Raw genomic sequence first — 19,412 nt, 5'->3', positions numbered from 1 at the left:
CTGAATCAAGAATCTGTGTTTTGTATCTCTACATTTCAGAACGAAACAGATATGTATATTCAAAAAGCTCAAAAGTCTCTGAGCGTTCTTGTGCTATGGGTGACTAAAATTTTACGTAAAAATATATTATTAATCTACCACTGCTGGGAATGCTTGTGATAACTGAAGCAGGCACGTACCATAAGAACTGTCTGTGGTCGCCAGCCTTCTTAGCAATAAGATATATGTCCAGATGGTGCTACCTCAGACACTGCACCCTGCTATACATCTGGGTGGAAGACATGAAACTGGTGCTAGAATTTGGCCTACATCTTCAAGTCTCCTGTGAAACTGAACACAGTCTCTCGCCATTTGTTCCCAAGATCTAGTGTATGTTGACTGATATGCGACTTCCCACACAATAATTAAGTGAACTCTTTTCCAATCCCAGAAAAACGCTTTTTGTGAGCGTCTTTTAACTGACTGAATGTTCTCCTACAACTTACCATTTCGCAGTTGAGTCTGTTAATTACTGTCTGTCGCTTTCGATTGGTTCATGCTACAACGAAACTGTAACATTGGACGTTAATACAGGGTGTGTCCACCCTTCACCTTTATGACTACTCAAACTCTTCTGTAGATGTTTACAAACCACTTTTTTTTAACGTGAGGTTAATTACGTGAGTGTATTGATACCCTTTAGTTGCATTTATTTGTCTATAGCAGAGAAGCAATGCAACAGCTCACATAAGGAGACCAATCAGCCAACGTACCACTAATTATGACCACTAATCATCTCGTTTATGCAACCTCGACACAAGTGTTGCAGCAGCTGCAACATTACTTCGCAGGAAACACTAAACACCTCCATCTGCCTTTCGATTGTGACCGAGAATCACAAAAATTTGGCCAGTTGCTGCTGTCTATCAACAGTCAGATTATCCATGCCCCCAACCGCAGCCAAAAAAGGGTTTGCCAACTACGAGAAATAACCTGCGGTGCGAGCACCCAAACACTGGCGCCACACAGTCAGTTACATCCTCTGCTAAGGATATTCCTGCTCCACCTCACCAGTTTATTTACCCCATTCTAACATACTGAATTTCATTTGCAACTGCATGTTCTCACTCACTCACTCCGTTTTCTTCTTTGGGAGGTGACGATTCTGCGCCGCTCTCACCACCTGACTCCAGTTCTCCCTGACTTGTGCCACTTCCTCCCATCCTGTGATGCTCAGCACTCTTCAGTCTGAGCTCAGCTTGTCTTCCCATCCGCTTCACGATCTTCCAGGCGTCATGAGCATTCCATCTTCTTGTCGTGTATCTGACGGACTATTCTCCCATGGTGCACTATGAATACATGGCATGCCCATTGCAGATATCTCACTTTAGCGATGTTCACTACCAATGACTGGTCGGCTAGTTTAATTAGATCTTCAGTGGGTCTGCAAACCTGTCTTTGTGTTCCTTGGGCAAACATCTCACTTTAGCAACGTTTACTATCGAGGATTGATCGACTAACTTAACTATCTCTTCGCTGGGTATCTAAACCTGTCTTTGTGTTGCTTTATCAAATGATGACCCAAAAGTTTTTCCATATAGCGGTACTTTATTTTCGAAGACTGAGAAATGGTACTCTTTTTTATGGTCATGCTCCATGCTTTCGCTTTGTATAGCAGTACTGACCTGATGACTGTGTTTACAGTCTCAGCTTGGTTTTCTTGGTCACAAGTTTGGAGGACAGAAATTTTTGGAGGGAAAAGTAAAGTCTGTTTGCGTCCTGTAGTCTAGTTACGTATACGACTTGCCTTCTATTGCAATCATTCACATTTACACCTAGATATTTGAAGTTGTCCTGTAGTCATATCTTCTCTTCGTAAGGCAATGTACTCTGTTTTTTTCTTCATTCTTTAAACCTATTTTCATGGCGGTTTCATTTAGTATCTTGAGCAGCATTTTAGTTTTAACACTGTTTTTATTTCCTATTAAAGCTATGTCATCCTCATAGGCTAGTATATTTTGTTGTTTATATGTGATGTTTCCATTTGTTGCCCGATTGCCTCGTTTTCCATGCAAGGCCGAAGGTAAATTGGAATAAAGCCTCATCTTGCTTCAGCCCAATTTTGTCCTTAAAACAGTCATATACAGAGCCAGAGTATATTATCCTACTTAGTGCCTGCTCCATACGTATTTGGACCAAGCTGGTGATTTTCTGGAGATTCAGAATTCTGTCATGATTTTCTTTACCGTTTCTCTGTGCTCCGAATCGTAGGCCTTCCTGAGCTCTGTGAACATGTAAAGGATGTTCTTATTGCGTTCCGAATTTTTTTCATTGATAGTCTCTATGCAGAATATATTATTGTGGACGTATTTTTCCGAAGAGTATTTTGGTAGTCCCGTATTATGTCCTCGGTTTGAGAGGTGAGTCTTTGCAACATTATATGTAACAATACCTTGTATGCTGTGACTAATAGGGACATTCCTCCGTAATTCCAGCAGTTTCGTTTATCTCCTTTCGTGTGCGAAGGGACAATAATTAATTCCCTCGAGATATTATACTGCCAAATTTAAATAATAAAATATAACAATTCCTCGTGAAGTTTAAGACCGCGGTATTTTAGCAGTTCTCCTGATGTTCCATCAGTTTCCGCCCCTTTTACGTTTTTCAGTTTTTTTCAGACTGTTGGTTACCTCTTCGTATCTCGGGTTATTTACAAGAGGTTGAACTGTTGCGGGGCAAGTTTTCTCCAGCTTTTTTCTGGCTGCAGGCTGTTCAACAAGCAGTCAAAATATTCTTTCCAAGTTCAAATGGTTCAAATGGCTCTGAGCACCATGGGACTTAACATCTGAGGTCATCAGTCCCCTAGAACTTAGAACTACTTAAACCTAACTAACCTAAGGACATCACACACATCCATGCCCGAGGCAGGATTCGAACCTGCGACTGTAGCGATCGCGCGGTTCCAGATTGAAGCGCCTAGAAACGCTCGGCCACACCGGCCGGCTCTTTCCAAGTCTTTAACATATCATCCAAGTCTTTAACGTATCATCTGATCCAACGATAATGTAAAAGAGCTTTTGTTCGCTTTTGATATCCCTTTCTGATGTTATTTGCTGTGCCATATTCTCTACGAATGTTGTTTTCTCTGTGGTGTTTCTCAATACTCTCTATGGTGTGTTTCAGGTATAGCCTTTCTTTTCGTTGGTTATTTTTTGGTTCCTTTCGTGACTCCCTGTAAACTTGCTCTAAGTCTTCGGTTTTTCTGTCCTGCATGCATGCCTACCTGGCTGTCATGCTAGCTTCTACAGCTGCTCTCTGTATATCATTGAACCACTTCTTCTTCTTTCTTTCTACTTTTGGTAACGTGCTTTCGGCTAACACTTGAATCATCTTCTCCAAATCGAACCAGACTACTTTCATGTCTTTGGTTTCGCTTTCATTCATCTCCTCTGTTAATTTGTCAAGTACTTCAAATCTGTGGCTCACTTCCACTTGATACTGATCAGTTTCAGAATTCTCCCTCAATGGTTGGACGTTATATTTCACTAAGCATTCTTTGTGCTTCCTGCGATTTGTTTTCAGTTTGACTTCGATGGACGCAACCACAAAATTTTAATCAGAGGCTACGTCAGCACCCTGTTGCATACGAATATTACTGCTGGCAGTCGTATGTCTGTTTGAGACTAATATACGATCTGTTTGATTTGCTGTATGGCTCTGAGCAGTTTGGGACTTAACATCTGAGGTCATCAGTCCCCTAGAACTTAGAACTACTTAAACCTAACTAACCTAAGGACATCACACACATCCATGACCGAGGCAGGATTCGAACCTGCGACAGTGGCATTCACGCGGTTCCGGACTGTAGCGCCTAGAACCGCTCGGCCACCGCGACCGGCTATTTGCTGTCTTCCCATCTGCCGAGTACCATGTCGCTTTATGCGTATCTTCGTTGGAAAGGATGTATTGCTAACAGTGGTGCTTTCTGATTTATGCATTGCATGGTCTTATCTTCTAAATCAGTGGCAGTGAGCGTGATCACTACCACCCACTGGTGGGCGCTCCAGCGTTCGTGGTAGACGGTTGGGGGTTAAAGATATTTTCATTAGGTTTGCATAAAATTTTGAATAAAGTAGTTGATAAGCTATATAAGGTTTAACTTAGCGCAACTCTGCTATGTAAATTTTATAAGTTAATTTCTTACGTTATAAGACACCATTACTGTAGAACTCGTGAACAGTTAAGAACTTTTCTACTAATAGAGATAAAAAAGTGGCCGTTAGGTAAAAAGGCTTACTACCTATGCTCTAAACTACTAACAACGCGAACTTCTGGCTGGGGACCACTAAAAACTCAACCCAAATCCTTAACACAACGAAACCAGTGGGTAATCTGGGATTGCACTCTGTAAACCTGGGACCGCGAACGATTGCTGCCTTAGGTGATTTTTTGCTCAACGTTCGAAAGGGCAGTCTCTGAGGGCGGTAACTTCGCCAACGTGGGCAACGATATCTTGCATTGGACGTGAAGCCACCCCACGTAGCCAGGCGCACAGCTCCGCGGTTCTTCTGTCCTTGGGATGGCTCTGTATTCGCAACTCTTACTGCAATTGGTTATTTTTAATACAGATAACCTCGAAAACTTTCCTGATTTCCATGACACCACCGAACACTACCAACAAATACAATATGACACCAAAAATCTTTATACAACCATCATTCCCCATAATTAAAGAAGATTTTTGTAATGAATGATGCTCAGTTGATGAATAACAACTTAGTTCAGCTCCCAAAGTAACCCCAGTCTGTTCAAATGTTCAAATGTGTGTGAAATCTTATGGGACTTAACTGCTAAGGTCATAAGTCCCTAAGCTTACACACTACATAACCTAAATTATCCTAAGGACAAACACACACACCCATGCCCGAGGGAGGACTCGAACCTCCGCCGGGATTAGCCGCACAGTCCATGACTGCAGCGCCTGAGACCACTCGGCTAATCCTGCGCGGCAACCCCAGTCTGCCAACGAATAAAATGCAGATAATCTGTGGTGGTTAGTTGGGGAGGGAAGGTATGGTGATAACAACAGGACCAAAAGTTCAGTAACACTGGAGTAAATACAGAATGTTAAGCTACCAGCAATGAGGCTGATGACTGGTAGCGCCTTTGGTGAGAGGACTCAAACCAGGACATCGTCGAATAATCTGGATGTGGCACAGTACGCAGTGACACGGTAATACAAACACAGGACACTTTTAAAACATATTTACAGGTATTTTAAATAATAAGTCTCAACAAATTAAGTTAAAAAAAAACAGAAACAGGTCGACTTGGCCAATTAATAATCACCTCAGACAGAAGCTAAATTCCTTTAGAAATGATAGGATCCAAACAATTTAAGTGCAAGGAAAACTGCATTATGAATAATGAGATGTGAGAAGTTAAGGCACAAGTTAATTACAAAATAATGAGATTTCAACAACGTAAACCGAAGTAAGTAACGTGAAACACCCCAGTTATGTCCCTTATTGGGTTTTGTGTGATTTACCGTAGCCGCCAAACAGTTGATTATTATGAATATATGACCGTGTGCTTAATGGATGAAAGGCCATCGGTTTTTCTGCAGTGGTTTTGGGGGTATTTCAATAGAGTGCGGCTGTTCTGAGACGGAACAGTTGATGATTGAAAGTTTTTCTATAATCAAAGATCACAAAGGTTGCGATATATAAACTGAAATGTATTTTCTATTAACACACAAATTCTGAGGCAGTTGCTCCCATCGCCTTACACGTTTAATTACGGTTATATCTTTTATTAGTTGCTGATTTTAAGTACTTTTACACACACAATGACGATGGCTAACATTCACAACGATCCTCACTGCAATCCATGGTTGTTGCTGGCCGACGCGGTTGACGTGAAACACCTAATTCGGCACTTGTCACTTTCCGTTTCATATCACTCGCTAATTGGTATTGATGAAGGTCAACCACACGACGATAAACGGACGCGCTCATTTGTCACAGTCCGGTGAATTTACCATTTACTCCTCAATCGGCACATCCGCTATTGGCACCGTACTCATCTCGAAAGCCATTTTTCTTTATCTCTGCGAGTCTTCCCAGGACTGCTTCCACTCGACGCTTATCTCGCTGCCTCCTGCAGCGCTCGACCATCGACTCCTGTCTGCTATCGACCTGGGTGTCTACGTTCGTGGGATCACGGGTCCCTTACAAACGGGAAATGAGATTAGAAGAATTTAAACCCCACGTAATGTTCTGAAGACTCTGAGGTCTGTAAAGTCACTCCTTTAGAATAACATAGAATAGGATCTAAAAGAGATGACGACCACAGCAGAATTTATGCACGGCCACAACCGACATCAAACCAGTGACCACTGCTACGTAGGTAAAACCACTTAGTGTAGGAATTATTGCACATTAACAAAACCAAACAGCACTTAGCACAGCAGTCCGCCCACCGGCCTACTTGCAATGAATGACACTGATAAATAACATCCAAAAAAAGTAATTACGTAGAGAACTTTAAAAAAGTTCAGTGATTAAGGCCGGAGCAGCGCACAGATTTATGGGGTGGCGGGGTGGGAGGAAGACCGATGGATGAGACAGAATGCACGACAAGAAGCGAGGCATGATTAATTCTATGTGACAGTACACAGGCACTCACAGTCACATTTTTTTCAATTTGAAATATGGTCACCCGAAATAATATTTTCGGACGGAAGTCTGCTGGAGGTAGCTGACTTGCGCGACTGCTGCAGGTACTGTCCCTTAGCACACAGCTTCTACGGCCTACGATAGACACTAGTCCAGACGGAAGCATTTGCCATGATCAACTAACAATTAATACAGTAAATAGTTGTTTAAATATAGGTGTTAAAATTAATAAATTATAAAACTGAATTAATAGTCTTTAGTCCACTGGGTCGATTGAGACCCACACAACTGGTTTGGCAATTTTAAGTTGCATGTTCTGGTGTATATAAATGCTGTATCATATGGTATAGGGAGTACTCATAGAATGCAGCAGAGCAGCAGTTGGAGTGGCTAGACAAACTGCTACTCTACGGCATTCCCTACACCATATGACATGGCATTTATATACACCAGAAGACGCAACTTAAAAGTTGCGAAACCGGTTGTGTGGGTCTCTAGTTGATTTAAATAAACACAGTTACAGCCGGCTATTTGACTATTCATTCAGTTTTGTATTTCAATAGTTTTAGCATCCATATTTAAACGACTGTTTACTGACTGAACTGTCAATCAATCATGTATAACTAGTTTAGCTGTAACGAAATTAGAATTATATACTAATACCTTCAGCTGCTGAGGAGCGAGGATATATGTCAACTGCGACGGGTGAAAACGTGTGCTTCAACCGGGACTCGAGCCCGTGATCTCCTGCTTGCGTGGCAGACGCTCTATCCATCTGAGCCACAGAGGGCACAGAGGGTCATGTGACCTCAGGGACTATCTCGCACACGCCTCCTGCGAGACTAACATTCTCAACATATATGTCCACACACTACATTCGTAGTGTCCCACCCCAACACACTCATTACTTGTGGAAGACATTCTTACCAAGACCCGTAAGAGTACGGGTAGTATGTGTGCATTTACACAGACGAAGAAGGTCAGGGCCGGTATTGGCAGAACGATATACTTATATGGATATGGTATCTGTAACAGACACTATTGGTGACCTGCAGCCGTCTAGAACGAAATTAGAATTATATATTAATACCTTCAGCTGCTGACGGGCGCTGATATATATCAACGGGGACAGGTGAATCCATATAAGTATATAGTTCTGGCAATACCGACCATGACCTTCTTCTGTGGAAATTCACACATACTACCTGAACTCTTACAGGACTTGGTAAGAATGTCTTCAACGAGTAATGAGTGTGTTGGGTAGGGACACTACGAATGTAGTGTGTGAACATATAAGGTGGGAATGTGGGTCTTGCGGGAGGCGTGAGCGAGATAGTCCTTGCAGTCACACTACCCTCTGTGCCCTCGGCGGCTCAGATGGATAGAGCATCTGCCCTGTAAGCAGGAGATCCTGGGTTCGAATCCCAGTCGGGGCACACGTATTCACCTGTCTCCGTTCATATATATCAACGTCCGTCAGCATCTGAAGGTATTAATGTATAATTCTAATTTCGTTCTAGATGGCTGAAGGTCACCAAAGGTGTCTGTTCTTTCGGACATGTCCATATAGGTATGTAGTTTACCTGTGGTTGCCCCAGTTTTAAAATTATCTTTAGAGGCTGTAGAACTGATGCCTTCTTGATCGCAACATGCTGGCCACGCTATACAGCGAACATAGGCTGTGTGTCCAGGGACCAGATGACGACTTTACTCATCACCTGCTCGGGAAGACGGTTGAATCTGTTCGGTCGGCCCCATGATTCCCAGCTCGGTCACGTCCTCTCGTTGTATTTTACCAGCGTGCTCGCCACTTGTCGACGGCGAACCTTTGACTTCAGAGCGGCCGCACAATGCGACATACTCGCAGCCACTCGTTTTCTCCAATCGGTGCTATCAGCAGCTCCGCTCCTGTGCCACGTGGTCGGCCGCATGCGCGCCTGCTGACGGTGGAAGCCCGCCGACGTAACATCTGTGGAAGCAAAGATCGCACCTATCGATTTTAGCGGGAGTGCTCAAATATCATCTTTGACAAACTTGTTATGCGACGCTCTACGGCTGGGTGGGATACCCTATTCGTGGATGACAGCCGTTACAGAAGCAGTTAAGAACTACCTGATAAAGACAGAAAGCCCACATCAATACCGATTCAGAGCAGATAAATAAATCGACGACACAATGAAGAAAGTCTTCCAAACTACGGTGAACACTAAACGTAAATAAGCAAAGCCGGTTTCAGTTGAGGCTGCAGGTGCCTTCAGAATCTCTGGTGGCCTGCATTCCTTGAGTGACTCCTTAAACCTCAGGTACTCACATCACTATACAATAATTTTCTTGACTATTGTAAAAAAATCGTGGCAGATTGGCAGGCAGACACCCACAGAGCAGTCAAATGGATTTCAAAGGAATGCCTCCCCAACACAGATCGATTTGTGGACCCATATTTCGACATACTTTCGAATTCTCCAATGTCTTGCTCATGGGGACGAGCATACCGACGGTGTCGCAGTCAATGCCTACGACCTGTTGGTAGTGGTATCAGCAGACACAAGATGGTATCGTGAACACATAAAATTTTGGTTTAATTGTTGTTGTTGTTGTGGTCTTCAGTCCTGAGACTCGTTTGATGCAGCTCTCCATGCTACTCTATCCTTAGCAAGCCACATCTTTCAGAATCTGCTTAGTGTACTCATCTCTTGGTCTCCCTCTACGATTTCTACACGCCACGGTGCCCTCCAATACTAAATTGGTGATCCCTTGATGCCTCAGAACATGTCCTACCAACCGATCCCTTCTTCTAGTCAAGTTGTGCCACAAACTCCTCTTCTCCCCAATCCTATTCAATACCTCCTCATTAGTTACGTGATCTACCCATCTAATCTTCAGCATTCTTCTGTAGCACCACATTTCGAAAGCTTCTATTCTCTTCTTGTCCAAACTATTTATCGTCCATGTTTCACTTCCATACATGGCTACACTCCATACAAATACTTCCAGAAACGACTTCCTGACATTTAAATCAATACTGGATGTTAACAAATTTCTCTTCTTCAGAAACGCTTTCCTTGCCATTGCCAGTCTACATTTTACATCCTCTTTACTTCGACCATCATCAGTTATTTTGCTCCCCAAATAGCAAAACTCCTTTACTACTTTAAGTGTCTCATTTCGTAATCTAATTCCCTCAGTATCACCCGACTTAATTCGACTACATTCCATTATCCTCGTTTTGCTTTTGTTGATGTTCATCTTATATCCTCCTTTCAAGACACTATCCATACAAATTAAAAATCGCGGCATACAGATGCCGCGATTTTTAATTTGTATTAACTTATGCTAATGAAAGGTACGTTACACAGACACCCAGAGATAAAAGTAAATAACACAATTATCAAATGAGAGACAATCACGTGATACTTAGGGGGTACATGTTAGTGACAAACAGAACTTTAATCAACAAATAAGACTGAAAAAAGTTTTACACTGAAGAGGCAAAGAAAGTGTTACACCTGCCCAATACCGTGTAGGGTCCCCGCGAGCTTGCAGAAGTGCCGCAAAATGACGTGGAAAGGACTTGAGTAATGTCTAAAGGAACGCTGGAGGGAACTGACACCTTGAATCCTGCAGGGTTGTCCATAAATCCCTAACGGTACGAGGGGGGTGGAGGTCTCTTCTGAACAGCACGTTGGAAGGCATCCCAGATATGCTCAATAATGGTCAGCGTTAGTGTTGAAACTCAGAAGAGTGTTTCTGGGGCCCCATATCACTCCAAATGCACACGCCCCACACCATTACAGATCCTCCACTAACTTCAACAGACGCCTGCTGACATGCAGGATCCATAGAATCATGAGGTTGTCCCCATACCCTTACACGTCCATCCGCTCGATACAATTTGAAACGAGACTCTTCCGACCAGGCAATTTATTTCCAGTCATCAACAGTCCATGGTCGGTGTTGACGGGCCTAGGCGAGGCGCAGATCTTTGTGTCGTGCAGTCATCAAGGGACGCAAGTGGGCCTTTGAAAGCCCTTATCGACGATGTTTCTTTGAATGGTCCGCACGCTGACACTTGTTGATGGCCCAGCATTGAAATATGCAGCAATTTACACTTCTGTCACTTTGAATGATTCTCTTCAGTCGTCGTCGGTCCCGTTCTTACAGGATTTTTTTCCGGCTGCAGCAATGTCGGATATTTGATGTTTTACCCGGTTCCTGATATTCACGGTACTGTCGTGAAATGGACGTACAGGAAAATCCCCACTTCATCGCTACCTCGGAGATGCTGTGTCCCTTCGCTCGTGCGGCGACTATAACACCACGTTCAACCTCACTTAAATCTTGATAACCTGCCATTGTAGCAGCAGTAACTCCTGACAAGATGACATCTGCCAACGAGACTGGAACCTAAGTGATGAAGTTCGTGGGCTTCCCAACATGGGTGAGCGGTTATGAATGAAACATGCCATACCGAGCTGTTGCTTGGTTCCCTTTCTAAGTGGGCATGGCACTCATCCAGCGCATCTGCAATGCATTTAGCTTGATTATATCGGTCACTGCCATAGTGAGAAATATGGGTTTCCGTAACATTTAACTCTGTGCTGTGAGTGATACAGCCACTTACATAGATGCATACCATGAATTACAACAGAGACACTACAAGAAGCACTCAGGGACGCAGACAAATGGAAACTATTAAACAAACACGTTGATGAAGTCTCCAAAATTGGATACAATATCTATAAATACATGAGACCAAATCGACATCAAGTTAAAAGACAGCTAGGCGGATGAAGACTCCACCACAACGTATTCCTCTGACATTAGTACCAACGACGCGACAGATGGACAACAACATTACATGACAATGCACGACAGTAAATGACGAAATAATAATACACGGACGAATTATAATAGAAACCTGTTATTCTATTAAGTAGTGTAGTTCGTGGCCGGGTATTGTACCAGGTGTCACATGACATAAACTATGTAGCTAATTAACACACATATAACGGCGAGAGAGAAATAACACTCACCATACACAACAAACGACAATAAATGCGATAATAAATGTAGAAATTGTAACACACAGATAAAGGGAATAGAAACCTGTCAATAAATTGAGTAAGGTAGATCGTGAGCGGTTATAGTACCTGGAGATACGTTAAACCTTAATTAGACTGAATGGACATGGAAAAAATGCGACATGAGGAATCTGGCTAATCAAAACAGTACAAAACAGTACAGTACAAAAACACCAAAAAAATTATTTTTTAGAACACTTATGTGAGGGTTGAATCGATTTGTGAGAAAGAAATAGCAGACCGTTTCCAATTCACCCAATATTTATTGTTGAACACGGTGGATATGGAGTGCAAGAAATGATTCCATTTGCAGATCAATACCACAATCGGTTCTTAGGTACCGTGTATCGATCCGCGCTGAAAAACCTCCATCAGTAGGTGGTGACGTGATGTAGCCTTCACGTACGGCAATGTAACGCTGACTCTGGCATCAGGGCACTCATGCAGATGGTGAATGCTGTCCTGTGATTCGCTGCCTCACGTCTGCTCGGCCTCCTCATGAGGTTCTCCATTAGTTGTTGTTGACGAGTCGAACGAGTGACTTCTCGTCTCATCATATTCCACACGTGCTCCGTTGGAATCAAGTCCAGAGATCGTGCTGGCCAGGGAAGCTGATGCACGTCGTGCAGAGCACGTTGAGTTTCACGGGTAGTGTACGGGAGAGCATTACACTATCAGAACAACATATCACCTTCCTGTTGCAAGTACGGCTAAAGAACTGATTTAACAACATTCTGTGCATACCGAGCGCTGGTTAGCGTCTCCTACATCTACATATAAATCTACATTTATACTCCGCAAGCCACCCAACGGTGTGTGGCGGAGGGCATTTTACGTGCCACTGTCATTACCTCCCTTTCCTGTCCCAGTCGCGTATAGTTCGCGGGAAAAACGACTGCCGGAAAGCCTCCGTGCGCGCTCGAATCTCTCTGATTTTACATTCGTGATATCCTCGGGAGGTATAAGAGAGGGGGGAAGCAATATATTCGATACCTCATCCAGAAAAGCACCCTCTCGAAACCTGGACAGGAAGTTACACCGCGATGCAGAGCGCCTTTCTTGCATAGTCTGCCACTTCAGTTTGCTAAACATCTCCGTAACGCTATCACGCTTACCAAATAACCCTGTGACGAAGCGCGCCGCTATTCTTTGGATCTTGTCTATCTCCTCCGTCAATCCGATCTGGTACGGATCCCACACTGATGAACAATACTCAAGTATAGGTCGAACGAGTGTTTTGTAAGCCACCTCCTTTGTTGATGGACTACATTTTCCAAGGACTCTCCCAATGAATCTCAACCTGTACCCGCATTACCAACAATTAATTTTATATGATCATTCCACTTCAAATCGTTCCGCACGCTACTTCCAGATATTTTACAGAAGTAACTGCTACCAGTGTTTGTTCCGCTATCATATAATCATACAATAAAGGATCCTTCTTTCTATGTGTTCGCAATACATTTGTCTATGTTAAGGGTCAGTTTCCACTCCCTGCACCAAGTGCCTATCCGCTGCAGATATTCATGCATTTCGCTACAATTTTCTAATGCTGCAACTTCTCTGTATACTACAGCATCATCCGCGAAAAGCCGCATGGAACTTCCGACACTGTGTACTAGGTCATTTACATATATTGTGAAAAGCAATGGTCCCATAACACTCCCTTGTGGCACGCCAGAGGTTACTTTAACGTCTGTTGACGTCTCTCCATTGAGAACAACATGCTGTGTTCTGTTTGCTAAAAACTGTTCTATCCAGCCACACAGCTGGTCTGATATTCCGTAGGCTCTTACTTTGTTTATCGGACGACAGTGCGGAACTGTATCGAACGCCTTCCGGAAGTCAAGGAAAATAGCATCTACCTGGGAGACTGTACCTAATATTCTCTGGGTCTCATGAACAAATAAAGCGAGTTGGGTCTCACACGATAGCTGTTTCCGGAATCCATGTTGATTCCTGCAGAGTAGATTCTGGGTTTCCAGCAAGGACACGATACGCGAGCAAAAAACATGTCATAAAATTCTACAACAGATAGACGTCAGAGATACAGGTCTATAGTTTTGCGCATCTGCTCGACGACCCATCTTGAAGGCTGGGACTACCTGTGCTCTTTTCCAATCTTTTGGAACCATCCGTTCATCTAGAGACTTGCGGTACACGGCTGTTAGAAGGGGGCAAGTTCTTTCGCGTACTCTGTGTAGAGTCGAATTGGTATCCCGTCAGGTCCAGTGGACTTCCCTCTGTTGAGTGATTCCAGTTGCTTTTCTATTCCTTGTACACTTATTTCGATGTCAGCCATTTTTTCCTTTGTGCTAGGATTTAGAGAAGGAAGTGCAGTGTGGTCTTCCTCTGTGAAACAGCTTTGGAAGAAGGTGTTTAGTATTTCCCTCTAGGAACAACAAAAGTAAACGAGAGTTGTAGCTTATTGCACCACAGACCATAATACCTGGGATGGGGCAAGTGTGTCTTTGACGAATGTACTCTGCGAGACAGCGCTCCCAGGCCTGCGTTGTACGTGCAAACGACCATCACTTGTCTTCAGGTAGACCCTGCTTCCTTCGCTGAAGACCACGGCGCGCCATTCCATCTTCCAGGTTACTCTCTGACGGCGCCAGTCGAGCCGTCACATCGATGCTGCGGCGTGAGTGGAAGACGGGGTAGAGGAGTGCGCGTCCACAGACCCACTGCTAATAACCGGTTGGCAGCAGTCTGTGGTGACACGTATGGCCTCATAAGCCCTCTTATCTGTACGGTCTGCCTCTGTTGCCCTTACAATATGACGATCCTGGTGGGTCTCTGTGCTGTGTGTACATCCAGAGCCTCGTCTAGGGTGTGAGAATGATCACATGAGCACTGATACCAACACTACTTCACAACTGACTCAACACATCCAACTTGTGTGACAAGACTGCGAAAACCGTCCTTCCACTCGAAAGGCTAACATTTGACCACTTTGAAACTCGCTCAGTTGGCTGCAGGAAGAACGAGTGTGTCTGCGTGGCATGCTTGCCCGCTTGCTTCCCATGCTTAAACCCCACTGAGCCACTGGCTGTAAGCAGTCCCTATTGAAGGACAGACACAAATGGCTCTCTGAGAGCTGTGGCACTACTGTAGCCAAGCGGTTCTAGGCGCTACAGTTTGGAACCGCACGACCGCTACGGTCGCAGGTTCGAATCCTGCCTCGGGCATGCATGTGTGTGATGTCCTTAGGTTAGTTAGGTTTAAGTAGTTCTTAGTTATAGAGGACTGATGGCCTCAGATGTTGAGTCCCATAGTGCTCAGAGCCATTTGAACCATTTCGACCCACTACTGTATCTGTTGCGGACGACGATGAAACCTCTATCAGTACATCTACCAACACCCAGGTGCTACATGCCGTCATCAGATCAAAATCGGGTCAACTTTCTAGGTGCACGGATTTTTTTTGCTGGCAGTGTAAGTTAACAATTGGGCGCTCTGACCAGGCACATCGAGACCACCTCTCAGCCCAGTGCTGTTTTTATTTCTCTTCTTAAAAATTAATAATTTACAAATTTTCCTTTTTGTAATTTCTTGTATTATAATCTGAAGAAGAAATCACAGCTGAATCTCAAACAAAAATCTCCCATTAATAAAACGTTCTCGGGTTTCAAGCTGCGTCAAGTGGTTTACTGCCCACGAGCTTTCGGCAGAGATCTGCTCTCGCCGCGTAGAACATGAAAAGTGTAACCGTCCTTCGAAATCTTGGAAGCTAACGACACGACTTTATATCAACATTCTCAACCATTATTTAAAGCGAAATTGCAATAGAATCAATACAATTAGCTGCTGACGGGCGTTGATATACATCAACAGGGACAGATGAAAATGTGTGCCTCGACCGGCACTCGAACCCGGGATCTCCTGCTTACATGGCAGACGCTATATCCATCTGTGCCACCGAGGACACAGAGGAGAGTGCGACTGCAGGGATTTATTCCCGGCACGCTCCCAGTTATACCCACATTCTCAACTTATAGTTCACACACTACATTCATATTGCCCCTGCCATTATACTCATTATTTGCGGCAGACAATTCACCGAGTCCCGTAAGAGTTCAGTCAAATCGTGTGCATCCGCACTGAAGAAGATCATCAGCCGGTTAGCCTTAAACGATATGAAGATGGTATCTGTTCTTTCGGACACTACGAATGTAGTGTGTGAACTGTAAGTTGAGAATGTGGGTCTAACAGGGAGTGAGCCGGCGATAAATCCCTGCACTCGCACTGTCGTCTGTGCCCTCGGTGGCTCAGACGGATATAGCGTCTGCCATGCAAGCAGGAGATCCCGGGTTCGAGTCCCGGTCGGGGTACACATTTTCACCTGACCCCGTTGATGAATATCAACGCCCGTCAGCAGCTAATGGTATTGACTCAATTATCATTTCATTATAAAGAGCTGCACGGTCACCAATGACATCTGGTCTTTCACACATGTCCGAAAGGACAGACGCCATCTTCATATTATTTAAAGTCTTGTGTGGGAAAAGAAAAGTTTCGATTAATTATTGACTCTTGGGAAGGACAAGCAAAGCCCGAATTATATGATGAAATCTTTCAGGATAACGAGAAATTAGCGACATGTGCAAGTAAGCTGGCTGCTCTGAATTGTGCGTCTATTTTTATAGACAGGTAAAGATCTAAAAAAGCGTGTATAAAATTGCGCTTGTCTACTTGACAATAATAGAGAAGTAAATTCTCGTGAAGACTGTATAAAAATACTATCTATAACGCATCATCAGCTCCTGTAGTCAATTTTTAATGAAATGATCCAGTATGCCTGGCTTAGTCCCAGGCTTTCTGACGGAAGAAAATTTTTCATGCGTGGTGGCGGAATATATGTTTTCCATCAGATTTTTCAAAAGAGATTGTTTTGTAAACATTCGTCCTATACAAACTGTTCACGATGTGAAAATATTTTTGTTTTCAATGTTTCATGGCAATTATCATTCTTTTTATATAAATAAATCCTACCCGAAAGTTTGTTACAGTGGTAATTAACGCTTTAATTTACCACCATTAAAACCCACTTGAAATGACTCAGTTTTTGAAAAAGAAAATATTAACTGTAATTCACATTTTATATTAATTAACTGTAACGGTCATTTCATAAATAAAATAAAATTCTTCATCATTCAACTGATAATATTGTAGGTCGTTAACTTTTTTAAGAAACGTTAGAATTTTAAAACAATTGCAAAAACAAAATAAAAGGATTGAACCTGTATCGCCCAAATGGCTATGAAGTGTCCTACAGGCTGTGCTGCCAGAGCCTGTAAAGTGATAAGTACGTGACGTCTCGGGATCTCCTGGCTAGTGCGCTTTATAACTCTTATGGTTAGACACCCTTCAGGTATATTAATAACTTGCGATGTCTCATCCCGAACCAAATATCCGAGACCGTAATGTCCCATAGTGAGTGGAGCACTTGGAGCACTACACCCTGCACAAAATTTATCAGATGGCGGGCCTTAATTGGCAAAATGAAGCCTAAAGGAAAGGAAAACAAAGCAGCCTTGTCTGGTCTTATACTGGTGAGTAATCTGCATGTCTATCCACCGCTAGAATCCACGGAAATCTCCTTTGGTAGAATTCAATGTATTTGCAATGGGCATTGCTACAAAGTCTGTTGTCCTCTTCTTCTCCTTCTGCTGACTAGGATTGCCCCTGTTTGTCCGCCTCATTCTCTGGATGTGCTGGACCCACTGCTGTCCCATCTCTTGGGTAATCGCCTGGGTAGTCATTTCTCTTGTGGTAATCCATGTTTACAAATTTTAGCTAGTCTTGAAGGGTCTGTCCTTTCCACGCGAGCCTTCTCAATTTTTTCTTGTCTTCATCCATATACTTATATTTTGCAATCCACACTGTTTCCTTATATACACATTTATTCTTTTGTCCCCTATAGTTACTCCTTGGATTTGTCTTACTACCCTCATTTCTACTGCCCTTGAGTTATGTTTTATCTTTTTCATTTCTGACCTAATTTCTGCTACATATGACAAAAGAGAACGCACCATCGTTTTACACATTTTTATTTTCCCCTCAGTTGTCATAAAAAATTTTCCTGAGGTATTTTGCAGGCATCCGCTACTCCTCCTGCCTTTATCATTCAATTTTTCACTTACACTGTTGAATTCTCATGCATAACTAAAGCTCGTCACCTGTTCAACTGAAACACCAGTTTCTTGTGATTTACATCGTACAGGTGCTTTTGGTACTACCCTGCTCTTAGTTTCTATTAGGTGAGATTTTCAGGCCGACCGCGGTGGTCTAGCGGTTCTAGGCGCGCAGTCCGGAACCGCGCGACTGCTAAGGTCGCAGGTTCGAATCCTGCCTCGGGCATGGATGTGTGTGATGTCCTTAGGTTAGTTAGGTATAAGTAGTTCTAAGTTCTAGGGGACTGATGACCACAGATGTTAAGTCCCATAGTGCTCAGAGCCATTTGAACCATTTCTGAGATTTTCATATCATATTGCTTACCTGTTTTACTAAAATGATGAAGTAATCTTTGTAAATTATCCTCAATATTTTCTATCAGTGGAGCATCATCAGCATAACATGTAATATTTACCACTTTATTTCCCATTTTCCTTCGTATGTCATCAATTATGTCCGTTATTAAGCTGAGTGGGCTTAATGAGTCTCCGTGTCTAATTCCTTTATGTAGAATAATTTCACCGTTGGATCCTTCATGTGTTTTAATTCTCGTTTTATCAGCTGTATATATATTTTCTGAACTTTTCGCTGAACCGATTGGTAATCTCTTGTCGATTAAGGTTTGAATTACATCCTTTTTTCTAATCCTATCAAATCAAATGATTCAAATGGCTCTGAGCACTATGGGACTCAACATCTGAGGTCATCAGCCCCATAGAACTACTTAAACCTAACTAACCTTAGGATATCACAAGCATCCACGCCCTAGGCAGGATTCCAACCTGCGACTGTATCGGTCGCACGGTTCCAGACTGAAGCGCCTAGAACCGCTAGGCCACAGCGGCCGGCTCTAATCCTATCAAAGGCAAAACAAGTCAACGAAGCGTAGGTAGGCTTGCTTAATAAAATCTTTGGATTTCTTCACAGTCTGTATTTAAAGAGAAAATAGCGTCTATTGTGCTCATGCTTTCCCTGGATCCTTGCTGTTTTTCTGGAATTTCTACATAATTCAGCATTATATCTCTATTTACTGATGTTAACAGGTTTAGGGTAGTTCCCTAGTAATTATCTAACACTTTCTTAGCTCATTTTTTTATATACTGGAATTGTATTAATTTGTTTCCATTCTGCTGGTATCCTTCCTTCCTTCATGACACTATTAAACAAAGTGTGAAGCTAATGATATAATGCCTGTCTTCCATGTTTTATTAATTCATTATATATGCCATCTGGCCCCGGTAAATTTTTATTTTTAAGTCTTTTATTGCAGTACATATTTCCTCCAATGAGAAGTCTATTTGGTTGTCATTTTCTGTGTAATGGTGACTAGTGTCAAGTTTCACCTTTGCTACGTCCTAATACACTAATTTAAAATAATTTTCCCAATGAATTTTGCTTACGTTGTGTGTCTGAATGTTCTCACTACTACCTTTCTTTTGCTTTTTAAGCATCCACCATAGTTTCTTACACGATCCATAAAGGTCTTGTTTCATACCTT

General features: G+C 43.0%; 1 non-coding gene across 1 annotated transcript; it reads left to right on the top strand.

The window, feature by feature from the left end:
• The first annotated feature begins 8,017 nt into the window (after positions 1 to 8,017).
• Positions 8,018 to 8,092, top strand: Trnat-ugu. Its single transcript has one exon. It is a non-coding gene; the product is annotated as a tRNA-Thr (tRNA).
• The last annotated feature ends 11,320 nt before the right edge of the window (positions 8,093 to 19,412 follow it).

This window comes from Schistocerca piceifrons, chromosome 2, assembly GCF_021461385.2.
Source record: "Schistocerca piceifrons isolate TAMUIC-IGC-003096 chromosome 2, iqSchPice1.1, whole genome shotgun sequence".
NCBI lineage: Eukaryota > Metazoa > Arthropoda > Insecta > Orthoptera > Acrididae > Schistocerca > Schistocerca piceifrons.
The sequence above is the reverse complement of the archived record's forward strand: the minus strand, read 5'-3'. Positions and strand labels throughout refer to the sequence as shown.